The 15,109-nt window shown below is 39.1% G+C and overlaps 1 pseudogene; it reads left to right on the top strand.

Moving 5' to 3' along the window:
* The first annotated feature begins 223 nt into the window (after window positions 1-223).
* LOC130464261 (mitochondrial outer membrane protein porin of 36 kDa-like) lies at window positions 224-5,393 on the top strand (annotated as a pseudogene).
* The last annotated feature ends 9,716 nt before the right edge of the window (window positions 5,394-15,109 follow it).

Here is a 15,109-nt window from a genome sequence, read left to right as displayed (position 1 = left end):
ACGCGGGTCAAACCCTTTAAAGGGTTATCGCAGCGTACATTTTAGTTGTTCGCAGCAAATATGTTTGTTGCAGCGTACAAAATAAAAGCCCGCAGCAACAACCCGACTTTATTGCAGCGTACATGTTATTGCCCGCTGCAACAAGTCCGCGTTTCAAATTTTTTTACTTTCCTAGGTTGCAACAAACCGCGCTCAAACGAGCGGGCTCAAACGTACGTTGTTCCTTCTCTTCTAGCTCCAAGCTTTTTCCCTTAAACAAATATCCAAGAAGCCGTCGAACTCAGCCCTGCGTCGCCGTCGAACTCAGCCCTGCGTCGCCGTCGAACCCAAGCGTTGCTCAGCCCTGCGTCGCTGTCTTCGCCGGTGTGTGGTGTTCTCGCCTCATCTCCCCCATCCCGTTCAATTCTCGCGCAGCCTGTCACTGAAAGATATATTCTTGGTCGGCCGGGGTTTCAGCATCTCCCCGTCGCGTCGTGGTTCCGGTGGTTGCTCGGCGTCGTGGTTCCGGTGGTTTCTGTATGGTGTGTTCAATTTCTATTTTCGTTTTTTATTTTCGTTTTCAGATTAGGGTTCAATTTTAGTTTTTGATTTTCGTTTTCAGATTAGGGTTCAATTTTAGGTTTATGATTGACAAAATCACATAGTTTTGAGTTCGATGATTTATGGGTTTCTTAGGGTTTGTTCAAATGATGTTTATGGGGATAAAGTCATAGCAACCAGTGCAGTGTTTGGCACAGAAATCTGGCCGGCTGCTGAGTATGGTAGAACCATGTATACCATCCGTCAGAGGATTGGTCCTCTCTTCATGAAAATGCAGAAGCGCTTTGGAAACCTTGATTATGCTGGTGAGTTGTCTGAGAAGGATATTATTCGCGCTGAAAGGAATTCTGGTTTTATCAGTGACCGTGTCAGAGAGATTCAAGTAAGCCAACCCAACCTCTCACCACACTACTTAGTACCTATATCATCTATTCATCTGTAAACTTATATTACAGTTTTTATTTCTTTGCAGCGCCAAAATTACCAGAGAAAGATGGAGACTAAAGAAAGTAGGGAAAAGGACCTCCGGGAAGGCCTCCAACTTTACAAGTATTTATCAATCCATTCTTCTGTTTGCTGTTACTCAGCTGTTTAATTATGTTATTTCATCTTCTTTAATTTTCTTGTTTTTTATAACATCAAAGGAGCGGAAAATACGAGGAAGCACGAGAAAAGTTTGAATCTGTTCTAGGTTCTAGGCCTACTCCAAATGAAGCTTCAGTGGCTAGTTACAATGTTTCTTGTTGCTATTCTAAGCTTAATCAGGTATTACTCGTCTCCCTCAATCCTCTTCTTCCTCAGTTATTTTCTACTTTGGTTATTATGGGATATCCAATTATGAGTACCCTGGTTGATGTGCTGACAATTATTTTTGTAACACAATCGAGCCTGAAATAATTAATACCCTGTATTCCGTGGGTTTAGTCGAGATAACAATGTAATTTGATTAGGAACTGCATTGTGTCCTGAAGATTTAGGGTTGTGAGTCACGATTAAAGAAATTAAGTTAAGATGTATGTTTGCATTAAAGGTTGTTGTTGACTTCTTAATTTATATGTAGAGAATAAGTCAATCAGACATGTATGGCATGATTAATTTTCTAAAGTTAATGTAAACTTGTTTTCTTGCAGGCTATCACTTCTACTGGGACAAAGAAGGGCGAGTTGTTTTTGGCTGATGTCAGCACTAAGTTGACAAACAAGAATATTACCACCGATGTGAAAGTTGATACCAACTCCAATGTGAGTTTGTTTATTTGTATTACTACGAATTGATTCTATGATACATTACGGTTTCATTGGTTTATAGGTTTTTATAATTGGTAATTGTGTAAAATTTGGTGACAGATAGCATTGCTTTCTATGAACATCTTGTTTTACATAATTGGAATCTATTGTAATCTGATTCCAACTTCTTTGCTGTTTCCGTCTTCCGCTCCTAGCTTTTCACCACCATTACGTTGATGAACCTGCCCCTGGCTTGAAGGCTATTTTTAGTTTCCGTGTTCCTGATCAGAGATCTGGCAAGGTACCATACAATTATCTTTCTAGTATTTTCTTACCTAAAGAGGCATGGTTCAAAATACTACGGGATAATGGTTCTAATTTGTGGAGTATAAATTATGTTAACAGGTTGAGCTTCAGTATTTGCATGAGTATGCTGGCATCAGCACAAGCCTTGGTTTGACAGCAAACCCCATTGTCAACTTTTCTGGTGTTTTTGGAAACAGTACTCTTGCTTTGGGTACTGACCTCTCATTTGACACTGCTTCTGGAAACTTCACCAAATGCAATGCTGGGCTGAGCTTTACTAATGATGATCTCATTGCATCTGTGAATGTGTAAGTAGTTTTTGTTATACTAATCAGCAGATTATCACTTTGGTATATCCATGTGCAACATTTAATTGCTGTTCAGAAATTAAAGAAAGAGAATCACTCCTATTCTCATTTAACAATTTTCATATTGGTAATTCATATTATCTCTATATGCGTGTATCCTAGAAATAAATTTGGATTCTGCTTGTCGAAAACTACTTAATAATGTTCTAATCTTTCACCTTTGGCTGTTGTTGAGTGTATCATTTGAAAGCTGGATACTGGATATACATTTCTGATACACTTGTGATTTTGTTTACTTTTGGGTACTGCAGGAACGACAAACTGGACATCTTTATACTCATTTCAATCTATTTATTCACATTTAAGGCTTATTGGGTCGTTATAGGTCATATTAAGGCTAAAATGAAGCATTTTCCCTCCCAACTTTGAACTAAAGAACCTAAGGACTCATTTTATACTTATTACATGTTTAATATGAATAGTTTTAACTTTCTAACACTCATTCCAATCTACTTATGCAAATTTAAGGCTTGTTTGGTCGTTATAGGTCATATTAGGCTAAAATGAGGCTTTTTTGCTCCCAAATATAAAATAAAGAACCTTAGGACTCATTTTAAACATATTAAATGTTTTATATGATTAGTTTTAACTTTACAAGACTTAATCCAATCTATTTATGCACATTCATGACTTCTTTGGCCGTTATAGGTCATATTTAGGCTAAAATGACATTTTCGCTCCCAACTTTGATCTAACGAACTTAAAAACTAATTTCAAACTTATTACATGATTCATATGATTATTTTTAACTTTCTAGGACTCATTCCAATCCATTTATGCACATTTAAGGCTCATTGTGTCGTTATAGGTCATATTTAGGCTAAAATGACATTTTCGCTCCCAACTTTGAACTTAAGAACCTAATGACTCATTTTAAACTTATTATATGATAAATATGCTTAGTTTTAAGTTTCTAAGACTTATTATAATCTATTTATGCACATTTAATGCTTGTTTTATCGTTATAGGTCATATTTAGGATAAAATAAGGCATTTTCGATCCCAACTTTAAAATAAAGAACCTAAGGACTTATTTTAAACATATTACATGATTAATATGCTTAGTTTTAAGTTTCTAAGACTTAATCTAACTACTTATACACATTTAAGGCTTGTTTGGTCGTTATAGGACATATTTAGGCTAAAATGACATTTTCGCTCCCAACTATGAACCAAAGAACCTAAGGACTCATTTTAAACTTACTAAATGTTTTATATGCTTATTTTTAACTTTCTAGGACTCATTCCAATCCATTTATGCACATTTAAGGCTCATTGTGTCGTTATAGGTCATATTTAGGCTAAAATGACATTTTCGCTCCCAACTATGAACCAAAGAACCTAAGGACTCATTTTAAACTTACTAAATGTTTTATATGCTTATTTTTAACTTTCTAGGACTCATTCCAATCCATTTATGCACATTTAAGGCTCATTGTGTCGTTATAGGTCATATTTAGGCTAAAATGACATTTTCGCTCCCAACTTTGAACTTAAGAACCTAATGACTCATTTTAAACTTATTATATGATAAATATGCTTAGTTTTAAGTTTCTAAGACTTATTCTAATCTACTTATACCCATTTAATGCTTGTTTGATAGTTATAGGTCATATTTAGGCTAAAATGAGGCATTTTCGCTCCTAACTTTAAAATAAAGAACCTAAGCACTCATTTTAAACTTAATACATGTTTAATATGCATAATTTTAACTTTATAAGACTCGTTCCAATCTATTTATGCACCTTTAAGGCTCATTAGGTCGTTGTAGGTCATATTTAGGCTAAAATGACATTTTCGCTCCCAACTATGAACTAAAGAACCTAAGGACCCATTTTAAACCTACTAAATGTTTTATATTCTAGTTTTAACTTTCTAGGACTTATTCCAATCCATTTATGCACATTTAAGGCTCATTGTGTCGTTATAGGTCATATTTAGGCTAAAATGACATTTTCGCTCCCAACTTTGAACTTAAGAACCTAATGACTCATTTTAAACTTATTATATGATAAATATGCTTAGTTTAAGTTTCTAAGACTTATTCTAATCTGTTTATGCACATTTAATGCTTGTTTGATAGTTATAGGTCATATTTAGGCTAAAATGAGGCATTTTCGCTCCTAACTTTAAAATAAAGAACCTAAGCACGCATTTTAAACTTAATACATGTTTAATATGCATAATTTTAACTTTATACGACAAGTTCCAATCCATTTATGCATATTTAAGGCTCATTGTGTCGTTTTAGGTCATATTTAGGCTAAAATGACATTTTCGCTCCCAACTTTGAACTTAAGAACCTAAGGACTCATTTTTAAATTATTATATGATTAATAAGCTTAGTTTTGAGTTTCTAGGACTTATTCTAATCTACTTATACCCATTTAATGCTTGTTTGATCGTTATAGGTCATATCTAGGCTAAAATAAGGCATTTTCGCTCCCAACTTTAAAATAAAGAACCTAAGGACTCATTTAAAACTTATTACATGTTTAATATGCATAATTTTAACGATCTAAGACTCGTCCCAATCTATTTATGCACCTATAGGCTCATTGGGTCGTTATAGGTCATATTTAGGCTAAAATGACATTTTCGCTCCTAACTTTGAACTAAAGAACCTAAGGACTCATTTTAGACTATTAGGACATTGTCATTAGTTTCTTGAATGTTAAAATGTGATATTTAATTTGTATTTAATCTAATGTTTAATTTAAATTTCTGTTTTTGTAAAGGTCTACACTCCGAGGATTGCGCCTTATGCGAGGAATTTGATGTGGTTCGTGAGCAATGGGCTAAGTTTTTTACCAACAAGTATTTATTATTGGCTTTAGCGCGCTTGATCGAGTTGGTTTAGTTGTTATAGAATAAATTTTATATTAAAATGTATGTTTATGTTGAAATTGGAACATATATTTAAATGTAATATGTGCACTTTGGTTTTGGGATATATAGTATACAAAACTCCAGTTGTTGTTTTTATATTTGTTATACAGGTTGCGTTATTCTATTATTGTTTTGACAGGTTTCTATATTTGGTGCAAGGCACTCTACGTATCCCTAAACAAAATTAGAATTTTCCCCCCAAAAGTGCTTTTTTGCAGCGTACATATATGTTGTACGCTGCAACAAGGGAAAAAAATTTCGCAAAAATTCAGACTTGTTGCAGCGTACAAATAAATGTACGCTGCAAAAAATTGAGTAATTCAGACTTGTTGCAGCGTACAAATAAATGTACGCTGCAAAAAGTTGAGTCTTTTGCAGCGTACATATATATGTACGCTGCAACAAGTCCAAAATTTTGCCAAATTTTTGGCACTTGTTGCAGCGTACATCTAAAAGCCCGCTGCAACAAATCACTTTTTGCAGCGAACATTGTACGCTGCAACAAGTTCAGACTTGTTGCAGGCCCCCCAGTTGCAGCATACGATGTACGCTGCAACAAGGGTCTAAAAGCCCGCTGCAATAAGGGTTTTTTCTACTAGTGAATGAGTGAAGTATAATCATTATTTTTCGTCTGCCGTTAATGAAATTCGACTATGTTTTGTATGGCTATATTTTTAGTAAGCCTATTTGGATACGTACTGTACCCCCCAAGTGTTCGTTATTTTTCCGTTGTGTGCGGATAAAATGACGAGCACTTTTGAAAAGAAAATTTTTGGCAGGCAGAGAGTTTCAACGCCCAGGCTGGGGCGTCAGAAATTTCGGCGCCCAGCCCTGGGCGCTGAAAATGACTTGGGCGGTCAATTTTGGACGCTTTGCTTCACATGTTCTTGCATTTATTTCTTTTTTTGTGCCTTGATATTTTGCTCGTATTTAAAGTCAATTTTGAGGCTATTTTGGAGGCTTTTTTGACCGTTAGCGTGAAATGCGTTTTTGTCCGGATTAATTTTTCTATTCGTGACTCGAAACAGTTTTGAAAATGGGGTAGGGTGCGGAAGTTATGAAGATCTTTGTGTAGGATTTTGAGGTGGGTTGAAGTGCGTGTTGTTAGTGAAGGGTATGATGGAATTATGTTTTATGAATCCGTTTTTTGGTAACATTTGCATTGCTTTGGATTTTGATTTCCTTTGATTTTGGGTTGCATGGATCGACTCTTATGATGACACTGGTTGGCTTTTTAGGTTTTGGGGATATGAGTGGGATAGTGTGGTTTATTTTGTGGGTTTGGAAATTGGTTCCCATGACACTATTTCAAAACCGAGTTGGCTTTGTTTGTTGGGCCTAGAGTGGGCCGCCTCTTTATTTTTGTATTTTGCAAGTACATTTGGTGTTTATTTAGTGTTAGAATTTTTTTTAGGAGAAATATTACGCCTTTATTGATTCGGAAAGTAAGGAAAACACACTTGAAATAAAACTGACCTATATTCTAAAGGGCCTTAGGACCATCTAAAGTCTCTATTATTTTTTCTATCAATCTAAAGAACTAGTAGGCGCTTTTTACTAATGGTGCTCTATGTGGCTCAAGCCTGGGGTTTAATCTCATAAAACTTCGGTCCTTCACCGGTACTCATCTTGAATTCCATTCCTTTTGCATTGACCCACTGATATGTCTTCACCCATCCGTTCTCGACCTCTTCTAGTGTTGATGCAGGAGAGATTAACCGGGTTAGATCGAAACCTTCATCTTGTAAAGCTAGGGTAGTCATCACAGTCTCGTTCTCCATAGGCCTCGATTCGTTAAACAATGTCCATAGAGCCTGGTTGTCCAATATTTCAGCTGTTTCAGTCTTGGTGAGGTGGGGTGCCTCATCCAAGGTGTGGCAGTCATGGAAAATTTCAAATCCGGGTTTTAGCAAGCCATCCTGAACGAAGGGTTCAGGGAAATCACAGCATGGGTGTTCTTCTCCTTCCCGAACGAACATCCCGTTAAGGGTCCTTTGATATGGGGGAAGGAGGGTGGTTTGTTTGGCTTTGTTAAGGCGTAGCCTAGACAAGCGGTCAGCAATATCTTCCTCCGTTGGTTTATAGCCTAAGCCAAAGGGAGTAGATTTGTTGGGAAAAGGATGGAATGTTTATTCCTTCTTCCTTATGCCCAATGGGGTTCCTGGGAAATAACCTTGAGCTAACAGCATTCTAGGGATGACTCGGGATGCATGCGGTCTAGGAATGCTGGATCATAATCTTCGATGAACTGGATTGTTTCTTCCATTTGAAACCCGTAAAGGTCGTCTGCAGTTTCGGAGGGGCGCGGATTTCTAGTATTACCCCGTTATGGTTAAGTTTAACCATTTGGTGCAAGGTAGAAGCCACACCTCCTAAGTCATGGAGCCAAGGTCGCCCCAAGAGGAGGTTGAAAGTGGGCTTGATGTCGATTATTTGACACTCCGTGGTGCGTGCCACAGGCCCGGTTTGTATGGTAAGCTTGATTTTTCCTAATACAGGCCTTCGGGAGTTATCATAAGCTCGTACCCCTTGCGTGGAGGTTTGGAAGTCATCGTTTCCTAGCCCCAAGCAATGGGCGGTTCGCAATGGGCAGACATTAACCGCCGAACCATTATCTACGAGCGCTAGGGGGATGTTTTGTCCTTTGCATCCAACCACTAGGTAAAGGGCTTTATTGTGAGCACCCCCCTCTTTGGGCAAGTCTTTGTCAGTGAAAACTATGGCTTTTTCTCCGGCATCTCTCGTGACATGGCTAACCAGTGAGTCAGGTGTGATATCTTTAGGTACTGAGATGAGGTCGAGTGAGCGAATAAGCTTTTCGCGATGTTCCTTTGAAGTACACATGAGATCCCAGATGGTAATCTCGGCCTTGGTTCTTTTTAGTTGTTTCAGGAGAGGATTTTCAATGACTTTTGCGACGGTGGCGTGCCGTCCATTCTCAGGAGTTTGCCTAACCGGGATGTCGTCCATAGGAGGTGGGTGAATATCCGGTTGGTATATTCTTCCGGATCGGGTGAGGTTGTCGACCTCGGGCTCCTGAGGGGTGGTGTCAATGAGAGCATACCCGGGCCAAGTTTCGGTGAAGAGGTCCTGGCCCGATACTTGAGATAGGAAAATATCTTCAGCATCATCATTCCACACACCGCACACTTCTCTCTCGATTCGATCCATAGGGACCACAGCGAGTGGTGCACCTTGAGGCGTGATGTACACCGTGGGGTCGAAATTCTCTGGTTGGTCGAGAGAGATGTGACAAGAGCCGAGTGCGCTCTTGTTGTTGTTGGGTTTGCCAACGTTAGGGAGAGGTATCGCTTCATCCTCTATCATGTCCTGGATCGTATGTTTTAGATTCCAGCAGTTTTCAGTGTCATGCCCATTTCCTTGATGGAATTTGCAGTAAGTACCTTCGACCCAATATTTGCTTTTGACAGGAGGGTCACGGTTTGGGCCTATAGGTCTCAACTTTCCTTGATTGGTTAGTCTTTCAAAAGCTTGTACCAAAGTTGACCCGAGTGGGACAAACTTTCGGTCTCGGACCCATCTTTCAGGGCTTCTCCGGGCGGGAGTCTCTTCTACAACATGGACTTCTTGGGCTTGGGATGTGTTACCCCGATTATAGGTGTTGTTTTTATATGTGGGTTTGCTTTGTATGGTTTTGGCGAGGTCGTCCTCGATCTTTATTCCCACATCATAAACTCTTTTGAAAGTGTCAAGTCCCAGGTACCTAAGGTGTTGTCTGTAAGCTGGGTCCAGGTTGTCAATGAATTTTTGGACCAATTCTGTTTCGGGAGGCCTATTGATTAGTTGGGCTGCCTGGTCCCTCCATCTAGCAAAGTAGGTCGTGAAACCCTCATTTTTCTTTTGGAAGAGAACTTCCATCTCGCGCATGGTGACTTGGAAATCCATGTTCGACGAGTATTGCTTGATGAAGACATTGACAAAGTCTTCCCAAGTGGGGAAGAGCTTAGGGTCCTGGTGATAGTACCATTTGAGCGGCACAGGTTCCAAGGACAAAGGAAAGGCAGGTAAGTACATGGACTTATCCACGCCTTTCAAGTTCATGGCATTCACAAAGCTCAGTAGATGATCACGGGGGTTGTCCGTGGCCTTGAACTTTGGTAAGTCAGATGAACTGAACTTTTCTGGTAGTTTGCCAGGAAAAGGTTCAGGATCGAGGGAGAAGTATTTGCTCCCCATGGTTTGCTGTAGGACCATTTTTTCAATCCTCTTCTCGTTATCGAGGTCATTTTTGGCTTGTGCAGTCGCTAAAGCTTCATTTTCCATTTTCAATTGGCCCATAAGTTGGGTCATTTGGACCATCTGGTCTCGCAAATCTTCGATGGACATGTTTGAAGGTGCGAATCGAGGTTGGGGAAGCGGAGATCCTTGAAATGAGGGACGACGGACGGAGCTTGGAGTCACTAAACCTGATGTTGGTGATGTATCTTCGAGTCGCACTAACCGTTGATTCCCTGATCGGCACCAAGTGGCAGGACCAGTCCTAGGCATAAGATAAGCTAAAGTTTAGGTTCCCAAAGTTTCAAGCATTACTTAGTCTAGACTTCGACTCTCTCTATTGGTTTTTCACTCTTTCTTTTGTTGGTACACTTATTGGTTTTTTTTTTCTTTTGGTCATTCTTTGGATTTTCGAAACACTTGCCCGTGTGACATTCATAGTTGTTAGCATGTTCGGTCTTTTAGTGCCGAGCATTGTCGTCGTAGGAGGCCTAACAACGACGCAAAGAGTTATTACATTTTTTACGAGTCGCTTTTGAAATCGAGTGCTTTTCTTACGCCCTCGTAGCAATTCTTCTTACGAACATTTTTTTGTGCTACGTATTTTCCTTTCGCGCGGGCACCGAGGCTGCTGCGCCTGACCAGAAGGCCAAGCAGCAACTTCAGCGCCCAGAGAGGGGCGTGAGAAATTCTGGCGCCCAGCCAGGGGCGTTGAAAATGCGTCCCTGGCTGGTTCTCGTTTTCTGTCTTCTGTTTATGCGACTTCGATTTGCGTGCTTGCCTAATAACGTCCTTTACGCGTAGCAGCGTTTGTGGGATTCGTTACAGGCCATCCCGAGCGTCGCTTATTTTTGTGGCGATCATTTGGGTTTGCGGAACACGTATTTCGGTATAACTCTTTGGCAAATTAGTCCATGAATGTTTGGGCAATTTTTAAGGTCGTTGGTTTTCTAGGATAGTTTGTCACACACAATCACATATTTCGCTACACATCACTAACATTCATCATGAGGCGATAATAACATGTCATGTAGTTTATGATAGGCTTCTATGGGTAGTTATTTGCGCCTGGCTTGGTACCGCTTCTATCGTAGATCCAACACATGCCCCGGTCGAGGTAGTGTCTTCAACAGACGAATTTCGCTCAAGAGGCCAACCCGCAAGTGCAAGCCAAGGGGGCATGTAGGCGAGAGGGACCTAATGAGCGAGCGATTGGGTTCGGGATAGGTGTACTACCTGCACAAGTACCGAGTGGGCAACCTGTGCGGCGTATGCACCCCCCTATTGGCGAAAAAAGGTATCCTTAGTCCCAACTCCCGAGGGAGCCGAGATTCGTTATGCGGTTCTGCCCGTTCACATTAATATGCTGATTTTCAGGTCGTCCCAACTTGATGGGGAAATAAACGCGGGGTAGGATCGTTTCACCCTTCGGCTATTTTGATTACCTACAAGCACGAGTATTTCCTTCACTATCCCCAGTGGAGTCGCCACTGTGAGGGGGTCGAAAAAAGCACGAGGCTAATGCGCGAGCTCGTCCCTCGTGGGTGTGACGATTCTTTTTATTCAATCAAGTGTAATTGGATTTCCTGTGAGTTTACACCCAATTGACTAGTAATATAGGAGTCGCCATTCAGTTTTTAACAACAATGAGAAAAACTAACAAAACCCGGTTATCGTGACATAAAGGGAGTGCAATTATGTTTGACCACGATGGCCGTAGGTTCCCTTGTGATCCCTGGTGTGGGGATCTCTCAACATACACCCGCAAGGTAGAGATTGAGGGTTCGGGGGACTGTAACTACCGAGAGGAGTACTTCGCTCGTCGATAACTCCAGAGGCAGGATATCCTTACTAGCTCAGCATAAATAATTGAAGGGACATGCGTTAACTATTAAACTAATCTGATTTTGTTTTAGCAATATGCAACATATAATACTAGATCGATCGTGATTATCTGATTTAAATAGTATTAAGGGACCTAGCATGATAATCCAATTTCCCAAAAATATTATATTTGTTAGGCGTGGTAGAACAATCAGATTTAGTTAGTTTAACAGTTCATAAAAAGGGGGAGGAAAGCAATTAAATCATCAAAAAGGGACACATTACGACGCACCCTTGAGAGGTGCGTCACGGTTATCAGAAAACTAACCACTTTGACTTTGCTATTTCTCCTTTTTATTTAACGAATCTCAATTATGGGACAGGATACGTTCTGTTCGATTTATGGATCGATTGCGACAGAACGCGTGAACAATTTCGCAGCGTGAGGCTTAGGCTAAGGGTTGGAGTCAATACTCAGAATATGAATTGTGTGTTGTGTTTCACGTCGAATTTGGGGCTGTATTTATAGGGAAGAGTTCGTGGAAAGATAGAATTGCGGAGTTCTAATCCACAAAGAATTAGGAAAAAACACGTACCCAGGTATTTTCAGCGCCCAGGCCTGGGCGCCGAAGATTTCGGCGCCCAGAGCCAGGCGTTGAAAATAGGGTATGGGCTGTTTTCTAAGTCAGATTCGGATTCCTGAAATCCGTAGTGTTTGAGACTTAATCGAGTCTTTTAGTGCGTATCAATTTCATGACGGAATGCGTCTGGGCCCGTTACGAATTCTAGGCTCGTTAGGATTTTAATTAATACGTAACTCTTATTTCCGAATCATATTAGGAATAGGATTCTCGCAGTTTTCTTTCTCATTTAGGATTTATGTCGGAGTGTAGCACCTAATTCTGACAGGTTTCTATCTTTTATAACTTGCCACTTTTAGAAACTACCCTTTACGACAGTTACTATTTTTAGCAGGTTTCCATAAATAGCAGGTTTCTATAAATAGCAGGTTTCTATAAATAGCAGGTTTCTATAAATAGCAGGTTTCGGGTGAAATGAAAAGGGGAATTGAGATTTGTTTATTTTATAGGAGATGCGTTGTCAAGTGGAGATTTATGTTCTCATCATCAAACCTTTCCCTTTCGGGAATGGGGACAAAAGTAGGTGTCTACAGTTAGACATACGACCTCGTTGCTTATCCTTAATATTTTAAGTCAGTAAATCTCGTAATTTGCGAATAATGCTAAGCCATCAAGCGTGCCTAGCTCCTAGAGAACTTAGTTCAGACTACTTGGTTCCATAGACATGTCATTTTTTCGACTTTCTATTCTCAATTCCATTGCATTCCTCAATCATTCATAATTCTCTTCGATTCCATAACATTCATTGATATCATCAACCTAATAGACAAACTAATTCTTAATAACTTATTTTGGTAAGGTCCTCAAAACTTTATATGCAAACCCACTTTCATATTTTCACCATAAATCATGCTCGATTTCACATAATATTCTTGCAAAACCTTTAAAATTTCTAGCTTAGCTTCCTTAACAGAGGCATATTAATCATCATTTAGATAGTAGACTTGTGTACTTATAACCACCAAAATATTCATCATGAATAACACAGGAAGATAACCCTAAAATCAAGTTCATTCTTAACTTGAACACTTTAAACCTAGAAAAACCTTTACTTAATTAATGATCCACCACTCGTGAAATACAACCTTATGCTCGTTTGGTACTTAAACATTTATACTATCCTTAAAGATTTCATAACCATAAAAGTTCCTCAAAACAATTCATATCCACAAATTCCTTGAGTTTGCATCATGCTTAACCTGACTTCTTCCAAGAAAACAATAATGCTTAAACTTTGCCTAGTCTGTCTAGGGTAGGAAACTCGATAAACATGAAATCAAGGGAAGTTCGGTTCCAGAGTGAGAGAGATAAATTAAAATAATATCAACATTGGCGTCATCTTCTTCTTTCATTATGTAAGCTCTTACGTATGTTGGTGGTCGTGATAGAATATGGTTAACCTTAGCATCGTTGCTCCGTCCGTGATCGGTTGAAGTTGCTCCTCCTGTATTCGTGAAAGGTGGTTTAGGACAGTCTCTGACGAAATGATCTTCCCTCCACATCGATAACACGTATTCGTTTCTGCACGACACTTGCTTCCTATTCGTCGGGCATTGCAAAGTTTTGAATAGTTGATGTATCTGGTTGATCCATTTTTCAAGTTCCATCGAATCGGGCTTGTCGTCATAGATTGGTGGATTCGAGGGTGAAATTTTCTCGAATAGTGACGCATTTTCGTTCTCTTTAGTGTCTTTCGTTTACCGAGAATTTTTGACTAATTCAGTTAACATCGTACTTGCCGTTCCTAATCATTCCATCATCTCTTGTGGTCTTCTATAGATTGGTCGTCATAAATATCATCATGGAAAATATCATTGTGGACGACGTCGTCGTGAATGTTGCGCTTGTGAGCTTCGTTCGTGGCATCGTTAGTAACCTCGATAGTCGATATTTCGCATAACATATTCAATCAAGAAAACATAAATAACACAAGAATAAATCCCTTTAATCCCGTTCCTACACTCACCCTCATTCCATTTTAGCTTGACTTGATTTTAACATATTCTTTTTAACTTATTCCTTAAAACTCTTTGCTTAAAGCCTATTGAATTCTATTACGTGCAAAACCCGTAAGGTTTAGCACTTATGGTCCAGAACCTTGGCTCTGAATACCAAACTGTAACACCCCGACTTCTATACACCATTAATTAGGTTAATTATCTTTAATTAGCAGCGGAAACCCTAAATTAGTCGGAGCGTCACATGTTGTATCTCCCTCGTGGAAAATACAAGGCGACATAACCTTTTTAAATTTACTGACTACTGCTGAGTAACAGTAAATATACTTAACTTCGATTAATTCTTTAGTATTTACATTGAAATCTAAATAAACCTTAATAAGTATTCCTAACATAGATTAAACATTAATATTAACTCAATAATTGAAATTTAACTTAGTATTTAATTAGTTCGTCCATTATTACTAGTGATATATAATTACTCTTACTATATATCAAATATTGACTTGACTGTCACATCCTCACACTAAGGCATCCCGTAGTCTTGATTGTACCTAAAACATAAGCAGCAACATCGTGAGCCGAGGCCCAGTAACATACTACCCTAACAACGTAAATTCATTTCAATTCATTTTATTTACTTTGCAAAAAGGAAGAATAGAATATAGTAAATCACTTTCATAAAAGAATTATAATAAAACATCATTTATAACTTGAAACTTTAATAGTTCCCATTATCTTTCATAAACATTCATTTTACTTGGTAACTGACAAGTTAGCCTTGCAGGACGTCTCCCACCTTGCGATAGTCCTCAAGGAGCACTCTCCCTTGTTGGACATACGCCCGTACCTAAATAGTTTCTCTTTCAGCTTGCGGTAACCCTCAAGGAGCACTATCCCTTGTTGGGTGTCCCGCGGTACGGCGGTACGTGCACGACCTAGAAATAGTAACCCCACTAACTGCCAGAACCTGTTACACTTTTATTTATCATGTTTCGTATTTTATTCGCATCTCATAAAACATCATTCTTATAAAATCATTCATAACATATTTAAATATCATCATTCATAAACCACTTATAAACACATTTTATATCCCACAATGTAACAACCCACCCTTA

The sequence above is a fragment of the Spinacia oleracea genome, chromosome 6 (assembly GCF_020520425.1).
Source record: "Spinacia oleracea cultivar Varoflay chromosome 6, BTI_SOV_V1, whole genome shotgun sequence".
NCBI lineage: Eukaryota > Viridiplantae > Streptophyta > Magnoliopsida > Caryophyllales > Amaranthaceae > Spinacia > Spinacia oleracea.
The sequence above is the reverse complement of the archived record's forward strand: the minus strand, read 5'-3'. Positions and strand labels throughout refer to the sequence as shown.